Below are 23,592 nucleotides of genomic sequence, written 5' to 3'. Positions count from 1 at the left end.
GGGGCAAGAACTGCCACTCTCTGCCCTCCAACTATTAAGACCATCTCAAACGCAAATTATACACTGCCCCCCCTCAACCCGACCCAGGGATCCTAAGAGTTTTATTTCATTACAACATCAGCTCAGAGTCCAAAATCTAAATCAGATCCAGGTGTTCGTGATAGACCTGGATGTCTATTGGGCAGAGCTCCTGGGGTACATTCTTCTCCATTTGAAGACATGGAAAATTAAAGTGACAAGTTATCAGCCACCATACGCCTGACTTAATATGGCAGGAAAGGAACAGAAGTTATAAATATTCTGATTCAGAAAAGAAATGGAAAGTAAACATGAATAACTGGTCCATAATCTTTCTGAAATGTTTTTTCTTCCCCACTTGGGTATTAAAGCCTGGACGAAAGCTTTTGTGACTCCTGGCCTCACTCCTTGGTCTTTTGGTTGAGAAAAACCTGTAGGTACATTCTTAATCTCTTAAAAGGCACTTAATGTGACTAAATCCTCTGACCTTTTGATCTTTCTAAGGTTTTTAACTAAAAGTTGTGTAGTCTTTTTTCTATGCCACATTTTCGGCCTTCATTTATGACTCTTGGTATATGTTGCCATCTAGGTAATCCAGTAACTTTAAAGCCATCCTGTTCTGCTGCCTTTTATTTAGAGATCTCCCCCCTCATTCTATCTCTCTCCTCTTACATTTTATTACAATAGCAGTAATAAACCAGGCAGCTCTTTTGGCATTTAGCTAAAGGTCCATGTCTATCATTTATAAGTATCCCCACAGAACTACAGGGCACAGTTTTCCGAATCTCTGTCACTGTATCACAGAGGTTTCCCCTCGTCTAGTTTTCAGTAACATGTTCCTCATTTCCTTTCGAAACTTCTCTGGCAGGCTCTTCCAAATCCAGATTTCAAACTCAGTCTGTTCAAAGGAATTTAAGGCTTTCCTTCTCATGTTCCTTAAACATTGTCCAGTCTCCACCAACTTCCTGATTTCAAAGATACTCACACATTTTTTTAAAAGTATTTTTGTTGTTGCTGTAGTAGCAGCACCTCAATTCCAAGTACCAAAACCTGGATGCACTTGCTATGCTGTGTAGCAAATTATTTGAAAGATTCTATGGGTCAGGAGTCTGGGCATGGTTTCACCATATTCTCTGCTCAGGGTTTCACTAGCTAAAATGGTATGACTCTCAGGTTCAAAATACCTGGAGTTCACTTTGATGACTAATGCCAGCTTTCTCTGAGATTATTGAACCCCGAACCGGCCAGAAGCCATTTCTTGGCTATGCAGGTATTTTAGAACTATATTTCTGCCTAACGGTTATGACATGGGGCATATGTATGGCAATGATAATGATAATCATAAACATTTACATCACAGGAATTGAATATTGCATTGAAACATAATTAGAAGTTACTATGACTATGAATGCCACAGTTAATTTGTTCATAAATTACTTAGTGGATTATTGCAAATTCAGTATAACATTTCATTATTCTTTAGAAGCTAAACAGAGCATCCAAGTTTATGTGAAGTTTTAGCATTACAGGTACTTAACTTTTCACATGATAGATTTTCCCCTTCTACATTTAAATTCAGCTATTGGAATGCTGCTGAAACCAATATGGTATAGGAAGACAGCAAACTAAATGAGTGAATAATTGATGAGGGAACTCTCTCTGTACCTCCTCCATTTAAAAAAATCTGGTTGATTGTATATGTGTTTTGTTGTTATGAAAACCTCTCACCCAGTGGCTCGTCTGATACTATTGCTCTTCCAGTGATGCCGGCTGCGTGAAGCCTTTCTCAACACTTCATGTGCTGTGCTTGGCTTTGATGCTTTATTACTGTTACACTGTGGTCTCCTCCTTGTATATCTTGTCTGTCCAGCTTATATCACAAAGCCTGGTGGGTAGTAAGTTAGCCATTAATATCTGGATGGATACATGAATGAACTAAATGTGTACAGAACTAAGTTGTTTTAATGTTTAGAATTGTAATGTTTTGATAACAGGATCTGAAAAGCCAAAATCTGTGGTAGCATCTGGCCGACTTGACTTCTCCAGTGGACTTCTTGCTTTGATCCTCAGGTTTTTTCTTTTTCCCCTGGAGGTAAATGTGTTTTATTTTATTCTCTGATTCTCTTTTCTGTCTCCTTTTAAAATGGAGTTTCACTGAAAAAAGCGTTGATAACCTGTGTTCTATCTTGGAGTTTTATCCATTTCTATGACTATATTATTATTTTGATTTGGTTTACTTCTACATTTACACCTTTATCTATATCTATCAATGTTCTAGTCCCCTTTAAATGTCTACATGGATATATTTTTATCTTGGAATCTCTCTCTCTCTCTCCCTGTTTCCCCTCTACACACACACACACACACACACACACACACACACACACACCTTTTAATTTCATGGAATTATCACAGCTTTTCAACTTTCAGGCTCCCTTGTCTAATAAAGTACCCAGTCATAGAGACTCTTAGTTAACAGTGTTCTTATTCATTTTTCCTCCTCATTTCCATTCCTATCACCCCAATTAACACAATTGTTTATTCTTACATCTACAATGGTAGTGATGCATATAATAATGGGTCTTCACACCTCTGTCTGTTCCCTCATTCTTCATATACATACCATGTGCTACCCTTCCATTGCTGTTTATAAATCTCTAATCATTCAATGCATCAAAGTCTTTTCATCCTGAAGTAAAATCTTGGGGCAGAGCCAGACACACAATTTATAAAATTTCCATAGATGATTCTTATATATAATTAGGCACTAAGAAGCTATAAGAAAATTTAATCTAGAAAATAAATGATGAAAATCTATTTTGAAAGAATACTCTTAAATTAGTATCCTAGCCTTAGAATAAAGGTAGACTATTCTGTCAAGTGCTCATGAGTCACTTTGCCAATACAGCCTTGTCTCTCATTGTTCTTTTCTGTGATGTTACGTCCATTTTCCTCTGATGTTTTGGGGGCATTATCCTCCTCCTATAAATATTACATATTTTCAAGCATTAACTATGTAATAGTCATATGTACCTGATCACTATTATGCCATGAATATGTCCCCATTTTCTTAAAATCTTCAGGTATAATTTTATTGGCTATATACAACTATATTTTAATTTTGAATATTTTATATTATTTTAAATGGTCTCTTTATTACAAAACAATCTCTAATGAATCTTTCTATAGGTAAATGCTTGCCTGAATTTAAAATCATTCTTGTGGATATTGCCCAATTGATTGACACCAAATCATAATCTGGAGTTTCACAATTCTATGCATGTTCATAACTCCCCAGATCATGAAGTTTAATATTTTGGCTCCCTTCAAAGTACCCTCTAGGTCAAAGAATCAGACTTTACCAAAACAGAAAAGGAAAGTAACTTGCTGACAGTCACGCAGCTAGTATTTATATAACTTGTTCTTAAGCAAGTGATCTGACTTCAGAACTGATTGCCTTCCCACCATATGTACAGTAAAGCTGCAGAGTGTATGTGCTGTATTGCAGGTTAACTTACCTTTTGAGAAGACTAGGAGATGGAGATTACTGTGCCCAAATCATGAAAGAAATAATTGATACATTGGACTTCATTAAAATTAAAAACTTCTGCTCTGGAAGAGACAATGCCAATAGAATAAGTAGAAAAACCACAGACTGGAGGAAAATATTTGCAAAAGATTCTTATCCTAAATATACAAAGAGCCCTTAAAACTCAACAGTAAGAAAACAAACATTATAATTTAAAAATGGGGCAAAGACCTTAATGGATATATCACTGAAGAGGATATAAAGATAGAAAATAAATATATGAAAAAATGTTCCATACTGTATGTCATCAGGGAAATGTAAAATAAAAAAAAAGATACCACTAAAACCTATTAAAATTGCCAAACTCCAGAGCACTGATAACAGCAAATGATAGTGAGGATGTGGAACAGTAAGAATTCCCATTTACTGCTGGTAGGAATGCAAAACGGTATAGTCACTTTGGAAGTTTGATTACTTTTTACAAAACTAACATACTATACAATTCAAAATCATAGTGCTGGATATTTACCCCCAAAACTGGAAAACTTAACAACCACACAAAAACCTGCACACAGGTATTTATGGCAGTTTTATTCATAATTGCCAAATCTGGATGCAACCAAGCTGTTTCTTCAGTGGATGAGTGGATAAATAAACTGTGCTACATCTAGATAATGGACTATTATTCAGCACTAAACAATGAGCTATCAAACTATGCAAAGACATGAAGAAAACTTACATATATATTACTAAATGATAGAAGCCAATCTGGAAAGGCTATATACTGTGATTTCAACTACATAGCATTCTGAAAAAGGTAAAACTTTGAAAACTACGAAAAGTTCAATGTTTGCCAGGAATTGAGGGGAGAGGGGAATGAATAGTTAGAGCCATTCAAGGGCACTGAAATTACTCTGCATGATACCATAATAATTAATACATGTCATACATTTCTCCAAACCCATAATATGTACAATTCCAAGAGTGAACCATATGTAAACTATGGACTTTAGGTGATTATGATGTGTCAATGTAGATTTATAAATTGTAACAAATATACCACTCTTGTTGGGGATGGGGATAATGAGGGAGGCTATGCAGGTGTGGGGGTAGAGGGTATATTGAAAATCTCTGTACCTTCCTTTCAATTTTGCTGTGAGCCTTAAACTGCTCTAAAACACTAATGTTTTAATAAAATAAAATTATATCAAAGGATTATATTATTAATTGTATTATGCTGCTGTGTCTCTTTTTTGTCATTATTTTTGGACAACCCGGAAAGACTTTAGCTTTTACGAAGATATAATAAGCCTGCAATTTAGAGATTTGAAATCAAGCAGAATACAATATAATATGAATAGCTTTGAAACAGTGACCTATATAGTAAGTGAGAATACATTTTAATGTAACTATGTATATATTTTCTAACATATTCCTTCTCTAGTTAAAAATGTACTTTTTTTTATTATTTTAAGAGCTCAGAAGTGCAAACTAGTACTTGTTGAAATTTTATCTAAAATAATTGCTGCATTTAAAAAATATTAGGCCCATAGAAATATCTGAAGGAGAAGCAAGATAGTGTGATTTAATAGGAAGTACAATATATATTTCCTAGTAAGGGGACAATATTATAAATCCTTTCCTGGAAATATTTGACTGAATTGTTTTCTTAAATTTGAATGAATGTTTGCAACACAGAAGATGGTGTTATTTATTTATTGGTGACATCTCCTGGTTGACTGAACAATTTTCAGTAAGCTTAATTCTTAGCTAAGAATGATTGTAAAATAATTTTCTTTCGCCAGATTTTAAATAGTTTATATTAGAGGACTGTGTCACAGTTAGAGTCAGTTTTGGCATTAGGGCACACACATGGAAGAGAGTGCCGCGTTTCCTATGGTAGCGATGAAGCAGAGGTGAAATGATCAGCCATATGCTATTGGTCTTATTCTCAATAGCCTATGTTAATTTTTGCAGACAATGTAAGCTAAGCACAAATAAGTCCCTATGTGCTGACATATGAGTTTCCTCCTGGTAGAGTATTCAAATAACCCAATACTTTAAAATTACTCCTTATGAACGTTTGTTGCTCTTCAACTTAAATCAGGCACACAAGTGTTGCAGGGGGACCATGTGTCATGCACTGTTAATGAGTAATTCTAGGCTCTAATAACAGGGCAGCTGAACACTGTATCATCACTAGTTCCTAAACTCAAACTTAGAAATCAGTCACATTGAGTTTTACTTCTTATTTTAGGAAAGGCCATATTGAAAAGGTGAGTGTTCTAAAATATAGCATGAGAGAACATACATGTTGGAAGTCTTGGGAGCCTGAAGTTTCTAAGAAGTGTGTATTCTAAAGGAATCTCAGATGTTTTGCTTTCAACAGGTAGATAGATGATAGACAGACTGTTAACTGAGATCTCCAAACTACTTCCAATCTCTTTCTCTTAATGGTGCTCCCAGGACATCACAGGACATCTTCCCAGGGTTCCTGACTTAATGATGATTCCTTCTCTTTCTTCTGACCTTAAAGGGCTCAGTCTTAACTTTCATTTCTGTTTATACTCCATCCTTAGGTTATCACTTCCAGACTCATGGTACATTACCAAATATTTTTCTTCAGCTCTATTTTTTTTATCCTGGCCGTCAAAGTCATCTATCTTGATGTTTCTCCTTGGATCTTGGATGAATGTCAATAATTCTTAACCTCTTTCTGTCTATTTTTTATAGCACTTCAATTATCTGAAATACAATACATATTAACTTACTTGGCTATGCATTTGTGTCTTCAACCCCTCACCCTCACAAGATGTAAGTACCATGAGGGCAGGGTGTTTTTGTCTCTTTTGTTCACTGCTGTATCTGCAGTATGAACAAGAGTGTTTGGCACATAATAGGTATGCAGTAAATAATTGTTGAATGAACGATCTATCCCTATTAACTTATTTCCAAAGTATTTGAGGCATCTATTTGATGTTTATAAATGTAATTTTATCAGTTTTAGGAAAAAGATCATATCAAATTGCATCACAACCTAATGACTCGTTAAGCTGATTTTAACTAAGAATAAGAAGAATTCTTATGCTGTTTACTTTTAGGTTCTGAAAGACCTTTACTACCCTCTGAGAGCACAATTCACCTGTTATTTTTCTTCTCTTAATATTGTCTTTTCAATGTTAATGCTGAAATACAACTGAAATTATGTTGTGCACATTATAAAATATGAAATGATTTTATTAGTTTACTCAAATATCTATTTGTCACAATTTTAGTACAATATGCCTCGTATTGATTTATAAAACTCCCTTGTTTTATATTCTATGGTTAAACTTCATTCTGTTTCTTGCATTTCTATTCTGATATGTTTTTCAGATTCTACTGATTTCAAGGTCCATTAATTATTGAATTTATAATGCATATTATCAATAATTACTATTATCATAAATATTATTTTACTATTTAAAATCACTACTAATATTTTATATTTTAATATTGACTATGCATTAGTCACAATGTTACAGGCTTCGAATGGATTATAACACTTAAGTTAATACTCATGCCTGTACAGAGAGGGTATTGCATCCATCTTAATCAATTCATGTAATGATGGTTCAGAGAAAATATTTTAATTGTCCAAAGTCACAAAGCTAACAACTGAGAGAGTTGATATTCTAATAGGGGTCTTCGTTTCACAGGTTATGCTCTAAAAAACAAAAATCTGGCAATTCAGAACCCTCAATATTTTGCTTCTTTAGGAATTGTATTTGCTATCCATCCCCTGTTATGTTTTCATGAGTTGGATCCTTGAGTCGTGTGGAGAAATTTGTAATAAACTATTACCATTTATTACTATGCACAGGTTTATATGACATAAATTTTGAAAACGTTTTCATGCATTTTTTTTCCTTTTTTTCCTCTTCAGGACCCAATCACAGAGAAAATACATCACCAAACATTCATAAAGTGAATTGCAAGGTAAAATTTTCTATATTAAACATGTTATAGAAATATAGAAATTCTTGTCATATACTTTCTCTTAAAGATCTTTATAGTTCTATGGAGATATTTAGAGGTTTGGCAAAGCAGTTTTCTTCTGTGTTTTAAAATCACTCTTTAAAAAATATAACCTATTCCATTATTTTCTCTAATAAATTTTGAAACTCTTTCTCATGGGCACGCTTTTCAAATGCCACAAAACCAGCAAATAAGCACTGACATTAGACTGTCTTTTATAAGTGTTTCTAATTTTTTTAAATGAAAGCTTGAGACTGACACATGAAGTAGATTACTGTCAGTGAATGTTATATTACCATATTTCAATATTTTAAAAACTGTTTCTAAAATGTAATTTTGTTTGTGTGTGCTTGAATATATATAGAAATCAGATTATATATGTTTTATTAACCATTTAAACTTATTACTAGATGTAGTTCTCTTTACCAGTGACCACTGAATTTATGTTTTATAACATCTTTAAACATCAGAGTCTAGAGATACAGTTGGCTATTAATCATCATTCATCTGTGTCAATCTGTTTGATATGTGACAATGATACTTATAATTGAATAATAAGTAGAAAAGGTATAGACATTGAACATTTAATAAATAGTGGATGAAAATAACAGTACACCCACTACCATTTTGATGAGTGACTAATAAGATCTGATACAAAATTACCTAACGTTCTAAGAATCATCTTCTTGAATACTTGAATTTCTTGTGAAAAGATGAAATATAAGGATATAAGCCATGAAATCAAAAGTACTATTTTTATATATTTTGTTTAAAGTATATTTCACCACACAGTCTGTATAATTGCCTGATTTTTTAAGGTAAGTATGCAAATATCTTATTAAATCCTGCTAATTGTTATCAACAGGAAGGATTGAAAATGCTGGAATTTCAAAACAGTCAATATTTTCAAAGTCAAATTCCATTGTTTTATATAATGTGCCTATTATTATCTTAGAAAAACATCGATAAATGTGGATCTGTTTTGTGATCATATATTAAATGTAAAAACAAACAAACAAAGTTTCAACCATTGTGTTCCATCCAATTCAAACAAAGATACAAGGTAGTACAGTTTTCAAGTGTATTTCAAGGTCTCATCCCCACCAGCTGCATTTGTCCTGAGTCCCCCACTCAGGACATTCCAAACTTGACCATGTTGGAAACCTTAGCAAGGGTGAGTTTTCTTTTTGTTTGAAGACAAATTTTGCAGACAAATTTTGCTTGAAAATGCCTTTTTTGGAAGCAGGAACATACGGAACTAAATAAAAATAGTAAGAAATTGTATCATGAAAGATTTTGTGGCATACATCGCTCAATTATCTTAATAAGTAAATTCCTTTATTATAAACAAGACTTTATCATCATGAGTATATGTGATCGTTGCAGGAAAAATACAACAGGTTTGTGTGTGTGTGTGTGTGTGTGTGTTTGTGAAAAAAACTTACATCCATTTTCACGCCGCAGGATGTGAACTAAACATAAATAACTTTGAAGATTGAAATGTTAATATATACTTTATTATTACATTATTTATTATGTTTATATTTTACAGTATCATCCTTAAGATTGTAGGTAATTGTAAACAGAATTATATTTACACTGAATCACTTGCTCTGCATGTGAGACTAAGACGCCTAGCACAGCTTCAGAAAGGGTTATGTTAGAGCGGACAGGACATCACACACTTCATTGTTTTACAAAGTAAAGCTTGATTAGACTTTTAATGTTAGTCCAAGTTTCCGTGGCTCTAGGTCAAATGTAAACAGAAGTCTATGCAATGTAAAGAGGGAGAATATGACACTGTTTACTGAGTGAATTTAAGTGTACTCGTCAGATTCAAAATTAATGCAAATTACTAAAAAAAAAGAAGAAAAGCTGGAAGAAGAGATTTTACACTGTCTGTCAGTTGAAACCTAACCATACATTTATACCAATTTTAAGTTAAATCTCACTTAAATTTTGACTCTTTTAAGTCACTCTTTAACTATAAAACATAACATTTGAGGATATAAATATCAAGACAATAGCAGTATTTAATGAAGTAAGGTGGATTTAAGATCAATATCCTTGAAAAAGGAAATTTTTGCCACTGCATGGTTAGTATGTTTGTAATTTTCCTCTCAATCTACATCTTTTTTTTTTTTTTTAATTTCCAATTTACAGTTAGCAGTGTCCTCCATTAAGGGCTTACATTTCAGAAGAATGTTCATACTCTAGCTCTCTTTTATAGTAAGGCAGGAAACATTTAATCCAAATTTTCACAGAAAGAATTTTCAGAAAGGTACGTGTCCACTGTAAATGCATGATTAAATTATCTTCAGTAGACAAATTAAATTCAATAACAGCAGAATTCAAAATGTACCTGTTGAATGTTGAGCAGAGTAGAACCCCAGACTCCATTCTACATTGTAAAATAATTAATAGTTGTTCCATAATTTAAAAAAAATTATCTCAACCTTGGTAGACAGTCAAGTATACAATTTTATATACTTAATTGAAATTAATGTGAGCACAAAATTTATAGATTTTCACACTCAAATTTTACCTCATACCATTTTCAATGGATTATTATTTTCTTTTGCAATTATGGGGAAATTGCATATTACATAGTTACTTAAGTTATTTAATATTTTCCCATCTCAAAAATGTGAGTATTAATATATTTCTATTCTATAAATGTCTATACATACTATTTTATACAGTTAGAAAAAATAAAATATATCTATTGTACTTACCCAGTAGTAGTTTTAGGAGTTTTGTTTGTTTGTTTCTATATACCTTTCCTAGTCCCCTAAGTATTCCTTATATGATTACATAAAGAAACAAGGTAAATTACATAACTTTCTGACTGACCATATGTAATAGACTATATAGTTCTATTTGCCATCAATATGACTACATCTTGCAAATGACTAATAGTGCAGTTACCCAGCAAGGGACTGGTGTTTATAAACTCATTTACCCCTCAAAGGTATGCTATGATATAAATATAATTATCAATTTAGATTAATTAGCACTATGGATAAAATAGAAATTGGCAATATTTTTATCGGACTATAGACAGTTTTTTTTTAAATATCAGCTAAAACAAAAATACAATATGATTCTATTAAGTTCAACATTTGCTCACTGTTTATTCTAAAACAAAGAAGAGTGATACTTACAGGCAAATGATGCCAAGCAATCAGCATGGGTCCTCTACCTGCAAAAGGTCACCTGGGACTGATACTTGTCTGTGCTGGGTTTGAACTGGTAAAAACTCTTGTTTCTAGTTACAGTTGTTGAGATGTATGTGTTCTATCAAAAGAAGTAATTCTGAGAAGGAACATCAGGGACTACCTTGCTAAAGAGAAAAGGGGTCCTCAACATTTTCATTTTCTTGCTGCCACTTGTTTGGATGTTGGAGTCCAGGGCAAGGAGAGTGTGTGCTTATTCCTCATGTTGACTGTTTTTCTCTTGTCATGTAGCCATCACAGATTTATGAGCATCTTCTATCCTTTGGAGGGCAGAATCCAGCTGACAGTTCATAAGGAAGGATATGATTATATGCTTTCAAGTTCCTTTCACATTTGTTGATGAACAGCAACGCCCATGTTGCTTAAAGTCAAACATTTATCCCTTTTCACTTACTCAACAGTGTCATCTGTTTGACACGTCTCACTGAAGAAATAACTTTCAACCAGTCTGCATGAAATCCATCTCTTCAGTATTTCAAATCTCATAAAAATCTTCAACTTCTTAAAAAAATACTTATAAGAAACATTGTTTAATTCAGTGATCACACACTTAAAGTTTACATAAATCAAAGAATATATATTTAGAGTGTGTTGATAAGTAATTATATATTTTTGGACGAGCACAAAGCAAACAAATTAATTAGCTGTTTGAAAAAAGGATGACTTTCTTGAAGTATAATGTCTTCTTTGAGTTAATTGCAATTATTCTCAAACATTATCTTGTTTCTAAATATTCTATCAATTTTCCTTTCAATTAAACTTTCCCTTTTGTTATTATTTATCAGACTCTACCTATTATTAAGTCATAGTGTCTAAATGCTGAGTCTTAAACTACTAGAATTTTGTTTTCCCAAAAAATGTGTCTTTGTCTCACCTTTTACAGAATGACAACTCCTTCTTACCCAGTCTATCCTCATAACAATAGTTAACTAACTGAATTAAGGAGAGTGTCTTTAATTTACTTGCATTTGTATTCTACCTTTCTGCATCCTTGATTGAAACTCCCTGCTCTCTGGGTAAAGCATATTCCTTAGCATAAAATAGATTAGTAAATATTAATTGAATTGAACTGAGGAACAAGACTGGTGAAGAGCTAGTTTAATAGGGAATGGCTCTTAAAATACACAAAGAAATATCAAAGTACAGATGTTTGGTAAGAGGTGAGGGAGGAAGATCTAGACTCTACTTATTAGCATGACCTATCCTGTTAGATTAGCAAATTGTTAGGCTGGATGGTTTTAAAGGCATTCATTGTGAAGAAATGAACTGTGATTGACATGGCCTCAGTGGATGAGAGGATGGGGAGAAAACCAGAAGGATGTCATGGAGCTAAGCTGAGCTCAAGAAAAAGAGCTGAGCTCCCAGATGTGGAGTAACTGGTTAACCTACCATGTGATGTTTCCTTAATAAAAGAAAAAAATTCCCAAATGCTGGATATTTTTACTTTATGAATATGAATTATTGAATGCCCAGTCTAAGCCAGTTACTAAGTGATTGGGATATACAATTTCATTTATTATTTAGAATAACACAAGTGTATTGTCTCCATTTTATTGATGAGGAAGCTAAACTGGATCAACCGCAGGTCCTTCTGGCACCAATCCTTTGCTCTTACCCATCAGGGGTGTGTATAGGTATATTCAGTAAGATAAGTGCCATGGTTGAGGCACTGTGGTATTTAGAATTATTGGTTTCTTTCTATTGGTGGATTCACATTTCATTTCCTGCTTTTCTTTAAGTAAAACACTAGAACTCCTATTTCAGATCCCTTCAAAACATGTGCAAATCTTTGTTTCTTTATGCATTTTTTTTCTTGCCTAGAGTTTGCATACCTTTAATCAAATTCTCAATAGATCTGTGACTATGAAAGGTTTAAGTAAATGAAAAGAACAACAAAGGGATAGAAAAAAAATCATACTGAAATATGGATCATTTGGAAAACACAGCTGCATTTTTAAGTGGTTTCCTAATTACAGTATGCAATAACTGATACACACAAATGGGCACCTGAATAAAGTTTGCAAAATTCGAGAGGGGATTCTTATGAGGCAGATTTGTAAAAACATAGTATGTCCTCTGCACACATCTTCTGACTTAATTGCTATGTGTTTAATTAGATATTTTATAGGATTAACTCAAGGCCAAACTGTGTAGTAAGCAACTATCATTTGGCTTTACAGCCTCCTGTATTTAGCACCACTTTTACGAATCTATGGATATTTTCCATAATTTCATATACTGCTGCTCTGCCTTCCTCAAATGTTGAGGGTCACTCTCTGGCTCACCCTCAGCCACCCCTCTATTCCTTAAAACAACAATTACAACATGTGGATACTACTATGTCCTTTTGTCCTTAAGGTCTTGTCATCTGTGACTCAGAGTGATGGTATTAGCTGTTGATATATTAGTGGTCTATTACTACTTTCTGAAATCTGATTCCGTATTGCGATTAAGACTCAACGCCAAGGAAGGACTCAAACAAATACTGAGGATTTCTGTTCTACAGCAGCCCATGCAGGTTTTTTCACTGTGCTCTGTATGTGAGGTGTTTTTAATGTGTAGTGTTCAAATAGGGGCCCATGACCCCTCTCGAATCAAGTTATTCAACTTGGTGAGCTTTTATGCATAATTACAAGTCAGACGCTGTGCCAGGGGCTGCAATGTTGGTTTTTTTCTCGCTGAGAGTTCATAATAATCTGATAAGGTAGGTATTAACATCCCCATTTCTTCACAGTAAAACCTATTAAACAACTCTGTCTTGATTAAGCTGGCATTCACACGTAGATTTCCTGATTATACTTGTAGAACTTTTATATCACAGCTGGTCTGTTGGCATCCGTTCTTTTTAATTCCCCATTGTTGTGATTTCAATTTTACCTTGGAAAAAATAAATCGTTTTTTGGTCACATTTGTTTTGAGATTCAAATCCAGGCATATTTATGGGGATATAAAAGTGTTTTAGAACCCCTTTTGATATAACTTCATTTGTTTTAAACTAGAATATACTACAACATAATACCATCTATTTCAACATTATTGTGAAAATGGTGTATCCAGATTGTTTTGTAAGAAGGTAAAATAAAGGTTGGGACCAATTTTAGTGTAGGTGCAGGCTTTATTTATTAGGCCTGGGCTACAAGGACAAGAAAAGCTATTGTGGAGAGCTTTAGCCGTATCTGCTGACAAATGGCCATTTAGTTCTGATTTAGTGCAACTCCTGGGCACTAAGAAATCGCCTGCTGAGATACCAAGCCAAAACATAAGATTTTTAAGTTTTGAGGCTTCCTGTCAAACTGATGCTTTGCATAGCTAGATATTTCTGTTGCTTAAAGCCTGAATAAGTTCAAGGAAAAAAATGTTTAGATTTTTTTTTTTTTTGCCTTGATTGGGGAGATTAACAAGGTTCTTTCTTTATCCCATTGGTTTATGATTTTAAAAGTTGGGTGCAGAGAAAAGGACCTTATACATAACAATATTGTATATGATAATAACATACAAAAAAAATCTTGACCATTCAAAGAAAGTCAATGAATTTTACTAATTTCAGAAGTTTTGAAAATCATAAAGTACCAAGAAGTATAATATTTGCATCTATTTATCATAAATAAACCATATTATTTTCATTTTCACCCAATTCAAACTATGAAATTTTGTCACTCCCTCATGCTTAAATCAATTTCTTGAATCCTTTTAAACATATCAAAAATTGAGGTTTTCTGATCATTGTGGAAGTAGGCAATTTATTTGAATGTTTTTTATTGTTTTTTTCCTCTGTTGAAATGATAAAGCTAGTCCAGTATGGACATATGGGTCCAGGGACACTGAGTGCAAATGACAAGCATGGTGGTCTCCTAGCAGAACTCATGACCACATCAAAGATACTTTTATGAACAGAAAAATACCTGGTGCATGTCTGTGTATAATTGCTTTGACTGACAGTCTGATTCTGAAAACTTCTCTATTACATTTGGTTAGATCATGCAAAATGAAATTTCAAACACAAGATTCAGCACCCTTCAAAGAGGCTATTATTCAGTAGTATGTTGCTTATAAGTTACAGTAAATTATATTTACTTGCTTTTCTCAGTCCCGTGTTGAAATTGTCTTTTTTTTTGAATATTTATATTCTGAGCAAAATACCTAAATACTATTTAATTTTCGATATTCCAATCACTGATCATTCATTTTCAATTGAGTAATATCAACTGAGAGTCCAGAGTTCCAAGCTTTATTGGTAGCTCTTCTTTTTTGACCCTTGTTAGCTGTGTGATCGTTTGTAATTAATGTACCCTTTCTGGGCCTTAGGCTCATTATTTGATAATTGGGAGTATGAATAAATTTGTGGTTCCCAAGAGCCAGTCCTTGAACTGGGGCCTTTCTGATTATAAAGTTTCACTGGTCCAGGTTACAGTGATAAACATAATTACTGAGTTTATTGTAGTGATATATTTATTTCAGAACTCTGATTTATTCAGTTAATTGTTTAATGTTAAATTTTACTTTCTAAAATTAGAAGAATATTTCACTGAAATTCTATTTTTGGACTCAGAATTCTGCTTAGAACAAGAAAAATGTAAAAATATATTTGGAGACAGAGTTATTTCTATTTAAATAGGATGTTAGATAATACAGAATGACTGATTATTTTATTAACTAAAATAATGGTGCCATACTTGTCATTATGTAAGAAAATATCTTTATTTTTCAAAGCTACATGCTAAACTATTTAGAAGAAATTTTTCACATGTAGGATTTGTGATAAAAAAAAGTGTATCAAAATATGTAGATAAAGCATATATGCCAAAATGTTTATAATTATGAAATCAGGATTGTGAATACAATGTGATTGTCCACCAATATTCCTTGGTATAGTTTTAATGCTGAGAAGTGGCCCAAACAGAAACAAGGTTTATTAGATAACTTTGCACTTAGGGATTGCATTGAGACAAAGTTCTAGCATTTGGAGTGTATCCTATGTATATGCTTAACTAAACTTGTCACTTTCATTCTGCAACTTCTTCCTGACTAATCATTCAGATACCAGATTTAGATAACAGGTATTTATTGAGAATTTAAACAATGCATCAAAATAAGCATGATTTATATATTTTTTAAAGACATGTAAGTTTGTCTCTGAGGAATTAGTAATTATTATTTTTGTGGAAGTAGGACTTCATTTTTGCCATCAAGGCACCAGCAAGGCTTCATCCCTAAAATCTCTCAGCCATTAGTTTAAGCACAGATCACACATGCCCACTATGGTCAGGCACTCCACTTCTAAGACAGAAATAATGCAATGAATAATGCTTATACATAGACTCTGGTGTCAGAGAAATCTGAGATGTGGGGTCAAAGCTCAGTTCTGGCACTTGTTAGATATTAAGATTAAGAAAATTATGCCTAAACATTACCGTCTTTTGTACTACAAAACAATAACAACAACAACAACAACAACAACAACAAAGTTTGTTTGAGTAGTAAGTAATGCAACACCTGGCACATATTACTATCTCATATTTACACTTCTGTTTACATCTCTATTTACATTTTTGGTCATCGTCTACTACTCATAGGTAGAGTGCAAGTGCAACCTTTTTTTTTTTTTTTTCAAATTTTCCAAAAAAGTATAAATAACATATTCCAAAAATGTTCTAATTTGATTGGTAATTTATTTACATAAAGGGGAAAAAGATAAAAACCTAATGAATCCCAGTCTTACTCTCTGTTTAACTTTGTAAATCATTCTGTAATTCCTCTCTATCAACTTTGTGTTTTTTTCTCAGTCACTAAACTTCTACAGAATAGTTTTCTATTCTTAAGGTAGAATGCAATAGGTCTTTCTTTTGCAAATAAGCAGCACAAAATAGAAGTCAACATTTGAGAATAAAACATTGGCTTACTGAACCTTTAATAAACTACACTTCCTCAGCCTTCACTGGGTAGAGCCTCTAGAATTGGAAGACAGCATGGATTTAACGTAGCTGGACAGATGTTAAGATGGATCCAAGTGGAAACAAGAACGATTAGATACTATTGTTAGTCTTTGCTTTAGAACTTATCACATTTTAAATTGCATCTGAACCTGTAAAATAAATTCAAAGATTGCTACCTACTTAGAAAATCTTTAGGCAATCAAATTAAAATGGAAGAAAGTCATCAAATTTTTCAGATTCACATACAGAGTTAGTAATGTATCAAAGTCTAGTCAATAACCATTTTTAAACACCTATGTGTGAAGAATTTTTCAAAGTAATACAGAAAATAAATTCTTCCATGCACACTATTTTCAACATTAAAGAACTTCCATATACATTGGCTTAATTGATTCTTACCCCAAATTTGAGTCTAAAGCCATGTTAGGAGATACTCCTCTCACTGCCAACTATATACTTTTACATTTTTAGTTAACTGCTCCTTTTTCTTTAACTTTTATGGTAAAATAAAGCACAGAGCATTGTCTTAAAAATCTAACAATTCAAATCCACGCTTGGATGCATATACTATTATTTTGATTTATCTTTAGTATTAGCAACCATGGTATTGTCATTTTTTCCTTTTTGTATACAATTTTATATTTAAAATACTTAAATGATGTTGCTCTTCTAGTACATATATTTTGCCACTTTAATTAAAGCTAATTCACATCATAAATTCTCCTTCCAGAAAGTCCATATTCTCTGTATTTTTCTTTAATACTTGTTTAACTAATAACATGTTTGCATCATTGTAAAATTTGATATGATTTCAAATAAATGCATATTGTGAAATCATCAGCACAATCAAGGCAGTTGATATTGTCTGGAAAAGTTTCCTCTTTCCATTTAGTACTCCCTTTTTTATAGACCAATCTGCCTTTCCATCTCTTTATCTGGTATCTGGTATTGTAGATTACATTCTACGTTCTAGAAATGTTGTAAATAGAATGATATAATATGTATTATTTTTTTCTAGCTCTTTTCATTAAGCAGAATTATGTTTTGATTTATCCATACTGGATCATGTGCCAACAGTTGAATCCTTTTCATTTCCAAGTAGTATTCCACGAATGAATATACCATGGATTTTTATTTTTTTTAACCACTCATCTGTTGAGAGACATTTCGGTTGTCTCCAGATTTTGTCTATGGCAAATGCGGTGGATATGAACACTCATACAGAGTCTTTGTGTGGAACTATACTTTATTTTCTCTTGGGTGAATGCCAAGGGGTTGAACGGCTGTATCATATGATGAATGTACATTAAACTCTTTTGTAAAGTGATTGTACGCTTTTATATTCCCACCAGCAGTGTATGAGAGTTCAAGTTTCTCCACATTCCTGTCTACCCTTGATATGATCTATCTTTTTCGTTTTAGCAATTTTAATATGGGTGAAGAAGTATCTCACGTGGTTTTATTTTGAATTTCCCTAATGACTAATGTTGTTGAGCATATTTTTAGCTGCTTATTTACTTCCATATATCTTCTTGGTGAAGTGTCTGTTTAAATGTTTTCTCAATTAGCCTGTTCCCTTATCACAGAGTCTGAGATTTGTATATATATTCCTAATGCAAATTATTTGTGAGAAAAATGCTTTGCAAATAATTCATTTTATTACTTGTCTTTTTATTCTCTTATATTTCATGCCGATAGATAAGTAGGTAAATAGGTAGACAAAGGTAGATATCTTACACATCTTTGTGTTATCCAAAGTCACATTTTACTTTATGTTTTATTCTGGAAGACTTAGTGTAGTTCTTCTGTTTAGGTCTATGATTCACTTTGAGTTGAATTTGGTATATGGTGCAATTTATTTTTCTAGCATCATTTGTTGCAAGGACTAGCCTTTTTCTAGTAATTGTCTTGGCCCCTTTTTCAAAAATCAGTTGCCCATTTATGATTGAGCTTGTTTCTAGGATCTCTATGATGTGCCATTGATTTATTTGATTGTTTTTATGCCAATACTACATTATCTTATTTCCTGTAGATTTATAATGTCTTAAAATCAGACAATTAGTTTCTTACTTTGTTCTTCTTTATGATTGACTTGGTTACTCTAGGTTTCTTTCATTTCCATGTGAATTTAAATCTTAGTTTGTCAGTTTCAATGAAAAAGTTTACTGGTATTTCATTTGGAATTATGTTGCATCTATGGATGAATTTGTGGAGGATAGACATTTTGAAAGTACTGCATTTTCTGACTCGAACAGAATATTTCTCTTATTTTATTTAAATCTAGTTGAATTTTCCTCATCTTTGTTTTACAATTTTTTGTTGTGCAGATATTTCATATATTTTGTCAGATTTACCTTAAATGCTTCATATTTTTGTTTTGTCATAAATGACAATAAGTTTGAAATTAATTTTCTGATTCTTTGTTGATAGTTTACAGATTGATTTTCTTTGATTTGATTTTATAACCTGCAATCTTACCAAACTAAGTATATTAACTTTTTATAGTTTCAATCAGATTTCCTACATAGATGATCATTTCATCTGTGAAGAATACCTTATACTTCTTTCTTTCCATTTTGCTTGCCCTTTATTCTTTATTATTCCTTCATTTCACTTTCAAGAACCTCCTGTACAATAGTGAATTAATCGATGAGAATAGATATCCTTGTGTATTTCCTTTTCTTGGGGAAAAGGAAAACACGTGCCTTTCAGCATTAAACATGATGTTGGTTGTTCATATTTTGTAGATGTCCTTTGTCAGTTTGATGAAGGTTCCTTCTATTTCTAATTTCCAGAGATTTACCATTGGAGATTAATGAGCATTAGATTTTGCCAAAGCCTTGTAAAAAATTAATTGAGATAGATTTTTATGTTATATAAAGTGTGTCATTTCAATTGATTTTCCATGTCAAACTTAAATTCCCAGAATAAACTCCATTGGCCACAATGTATTATTCTTTTGTTTGTTTGATTTGCTAATTTTTTTGGATCTTTTGTACCAATGATGTAATGTCTGTGTCTGTTTTTTTGTTTCAAGATAATTCTGGACTCACAGAATGAAAGGGATTTCAGTCTTTCTTTTTCAATATCATGGAAGAGTTTATGTGAAATTTCTTTGACTTCATTTTCAAATACTTGGAAGAATTTACTAGAGAAACTATCTGGGTCTACACTTCCTTTTAGCACTTTAAAATACTAATTGAATACCTTTAATAGATGTTAGGCTATTAATTTTCCAATTTTGTTTTCTTGAGTGAGCTTTGATAGTTTGTATCTTTCATGCAATTTGTCCATTTAATCCAGGTTGTCAAATTCACTGGCATAAAATTATTTGTAATATAACTTAATTATCCTTTAAAAAAAGTAATGACGGTAACTCTCTTATTCATGGTTTTGGTCAAGTATGACTTGTCTCTCTTTCTCCTTATCAGTATAATTGTATATTTGAAGAAAATCTTTCTTTTGCCTTAACTTTGAAAAAAAAAAAACTTGCAGGGTATAGAAATCTGAGTTGAGTTTTTTTTTAACCTTCATTAATTTAAAGAAATTGTTCTTCTGTCTTATAATTGAAAAAGTTTCTGACAAGAAATCTGTTGTCATGCTTATCTTTGTCCCTCTGTACCTAATGTGTCTACATTATTTAACTGTTTCTAATATGTTCTCTTTGTCATATGTATCCTGCAGTTTGATCATATAGGTCTACCAGGCTTATCCTGTATATCTCCTCCCTGAACTGCAATGCAGACTGGAAACTCTCCCAAGTTGTACTTGTCTTCATGTTTCTCATACTTGATATACGTTAATAGTCTTCGTCTGTGGTTTCCTGATGTTCACCAAATTTGAAACATTTCTACCTTTTCTTTTTTTTCAAATTTTTAAATCTCTGCTCCGTCTCTTATTCTTTAGGAACAACCATTGCATGTAATACTGTTTAGTTTTACAATGCCTCTTTTTATAAAAGAAAATTATTTTCTTTCTGTGTTTCATTTAGGATAGTTTTTATTCCTGTATTCTAAAGTTTACAAATCTTTTCTTCTGTAAGATCTGTTCTGCCCATAATTCCATCCAATATATTTTAACCTCCCATGTTGAAGTTCTCATCTCTGGACAGGCAATGTGGGTCTTTTTCTAATTTCCATGATTCTACTTTATTTTTCTAACATATGGAACTTTGATTATACTTTATTACATTTATTTTAACATCTTTTCTGATAATTATAATACTTGTAAGAGTTATGAGTCAGTTTATGTATGTTATATTTTCCTGACTATGACATTCCTGGTTTAATCTTTGATTAAATTCCAGGGGTTAGAAATTTTACTTTTTGGGGTGTTTGATATATTTGTTTTCCTATAAAAGTTCTTGAGCTTTTTCTGTAATGCAGTTAAATTACATGGAAACTGCTTATTTCTGTCTTACTTTCAAGATTTTTTATGGGCCAGTAACAGCATTTAGTCTAGTTATTTTTCTACACTCCTGAGACAACATCTTCTAAGTTCAGGTCTCAGGGCCCTTGAATCATAAAGATATCCACTGTGGCTGGAAAGGAGAGGCACTATGCGTGGTCCTGTGTGAATACTGTTAACCTTCACTTCTAATTCTAACTGCTGCTTCTGCCCCTGTGCACTGATAGTTTCCTTACCTGCATGTGCACTTTAATGCTCGGCTAATTTCCCCAGGAGTGTCTGCTGCGGATTTCTGGGATTCTGTTTTTTGTGTAGCTCTCTCCTTGCCAGGACTCTGGTTCATAATCTCTAGCCATGTTGTTCTCTCTGATTCTTTAATTCTGTCTTTTTTTATTCAGGAGGTCTGCTGGGCTTCTCCTGTATTTCCTCTCCTAGAACAATTCCTTGGAAATTCTTTCCAGACAATTTTTTGTGCTTGCCTTGTTTATTTCCAGTATTTTAGGGATTGCTGTTGTTCATTGGTGATGTCTGGTATTTTAAAAGTATTGTTTCACAAGTTATTTCAAGGTGGTAAGAAAATTTAATCCCTATTTCTCCATTTTTCCTGGATTCCAATTTAAGAAAATAAATATTCAAAAATTAATGTTTTTGGAAATTTCAAAATGGTTTTCAATTTATTAGAGGTATAGAGAAAATAATGTCAAAATTTAATAAATATTATAAAATATAGATGTTGGAAGACAGAGTTAATTTCTATTCTGGTTGCTAGTTTAACTAAAAGTCCATTTTATATTGAGTTTATACTGTAACTAGAGATTTATATGTAGAGAACATGATTTCACTCAAGAATTTGATGATTCAGTCATGATCTTGCATCCTAAATTCTTTGATTTTACCCTATGGCTTAGATTTTGCCTATCTTGGGTTCACTATTTTCTCTTACTTTTTTGTTTATTTTTTTCTTCTTCTTTTTTTTTTTTTTTTTTGTTCTTTAATAATCTTGAATTCAAAGAATAATTTAAAGAAAATTTGTAATTAAACATAGCTGACATGGGAACTCTTAATTAAGAACACTAAGGAAATTACTCAGAATTTATCATTTAGAGACAAAATGATGGATAGTGTGGAAAAAAATTGTTAAGATAAATGGAGAATCAGGTGAATAGGTATAGACTGGAATGAATAGGAGTGCTGGAGAAGATATTAGAGAGAATGTGACAGAAGAAATATTCAAAGAGAAAATGGATGAGGATTTAGCATGGATATCAATGAGTGCTTGGATGGTCCTCCTTGCCTGAGCCTGCATCACCTCATTTAAGCTAGGCTCATTCATGCATATGTGGTCAGCCGATGGGTTAGCTGGGGGCTGGCTGGTATAGAATTGCCTCAGCTAAGACTCATTTCTTCTAGATATTTTCTCTTATTCCCTTGTAGGATGACAGGCTTATTCTCATGATGGATGCATTTGAGACACAGAGAGAGAGAGATAGAGACAGACAGAGATGGACAGTTAGACAGACACTGAAGTGTTAAAAGACTTTTGAAGCCTAGGTCATACCTGGAATGACATCACTTCCACCACATTCCCTGAACCAGAGACTCTACAAGAGATTTAAGAGGTAGAGAAATTGACTCTACATTCTGATAAACACTGCAAAATTTCACTGTGAGTTTAAGGATTCAAAAGGGAGTGAGAAATATATTAACTTTTCTAATCTATCTACCACTAGTCATTTTCAGATTAGAAACAAAAAGAAATTAAAAATTTGATGATACCAAGATTATGTAAGAAAAATCAAGCTTGAAAAGAAAAAAAAAATGAAAACAAATATTCTTAAATATATTTTGTAAAACTATACCAAAAACCAAACAAAAAGTAAATTCTTAAAAGCAATCAGAAAATAAAGGTATTATGTATGATGAATGATAAATTTCTCACCAGAAAAAAGAGAAAACAAGATAATAGATTATTTACAGTGTGAATGGGCAGTATCTGTCAACATAGCATATTCATCTAGCTAACCTACATTTAAAGAGAAATAAATAAAATTTCAAACAAAGACAGAATTTTGCTGTGATATACTTACTAAAAAAATATTGAAAGCTTAAAATAGAACAAAATTAATGCAAGATAAAGGATGATCCATTTAGCAAATTTGTGAATGAGGATGGAAGGTAAAATTTGTATACATAAAAATATATTTCACTAATATATAGTAAATTTATATTATTATATATAAATATATATATATATATAAATATATATATATATACACACACACAGACACACAGTCTAACAGAATACAAATACGTACACACAGTTAAGGAAACTAGACAGAACTAAAATATTATGTAATAATGATATGAAGGACTAGTGTCTTTGTCAGTTTGGGTTCTCATAACAAAACACCATGGATTTATTGGCTTAAACAACAGAAACTTATTTTCTTAC

At 32.4% G+C, this 23,592-nt stretch overlaps 1 protein-coding gene across 6 annotated transcripts in view; it reads left to right on the top strand.

The window, feature by feature from the left end:
• CDH18 (cadherin 18) overlaps positions 1-23,592 on the top strand; it is an 884,058-nt gene that overhangs the window by 247,355 nt on the left and 613,111 nt on the right. For all 6 annotated transcript variants that reach the window (XM_074356520.1, XM_074356521.1, XM_074356531.1 and 3 more), the window contains one exon: positions 7,473-7,525. The gene's annotated coding sequence lies outside the window, so the exon portion shown is untranslated. The remainder of the gene's footprint in view (positions 1-7,472; positions 7,526-23,592) is intronic.

Source organism: Camelus bactrianus, chromosome 3 (assembly GCF_048773025.1).
Source record: "Camelus bactrianus isolate YW-2024 breed Bactrian camel chromosome 3, ASM4877302v1, whole genome shotgun sequence".
NCBI lineage: Eukaryota > Metazoa > Chordata > Mammalia > Artiodactyla > Camelidae > Camelus > Camelus bactrianus.
The sequence above is the reverse complement of the archived record's forward strand: the minus strand, read 5'-3'. Positions and strand labels throughout refer to the sequence as shown.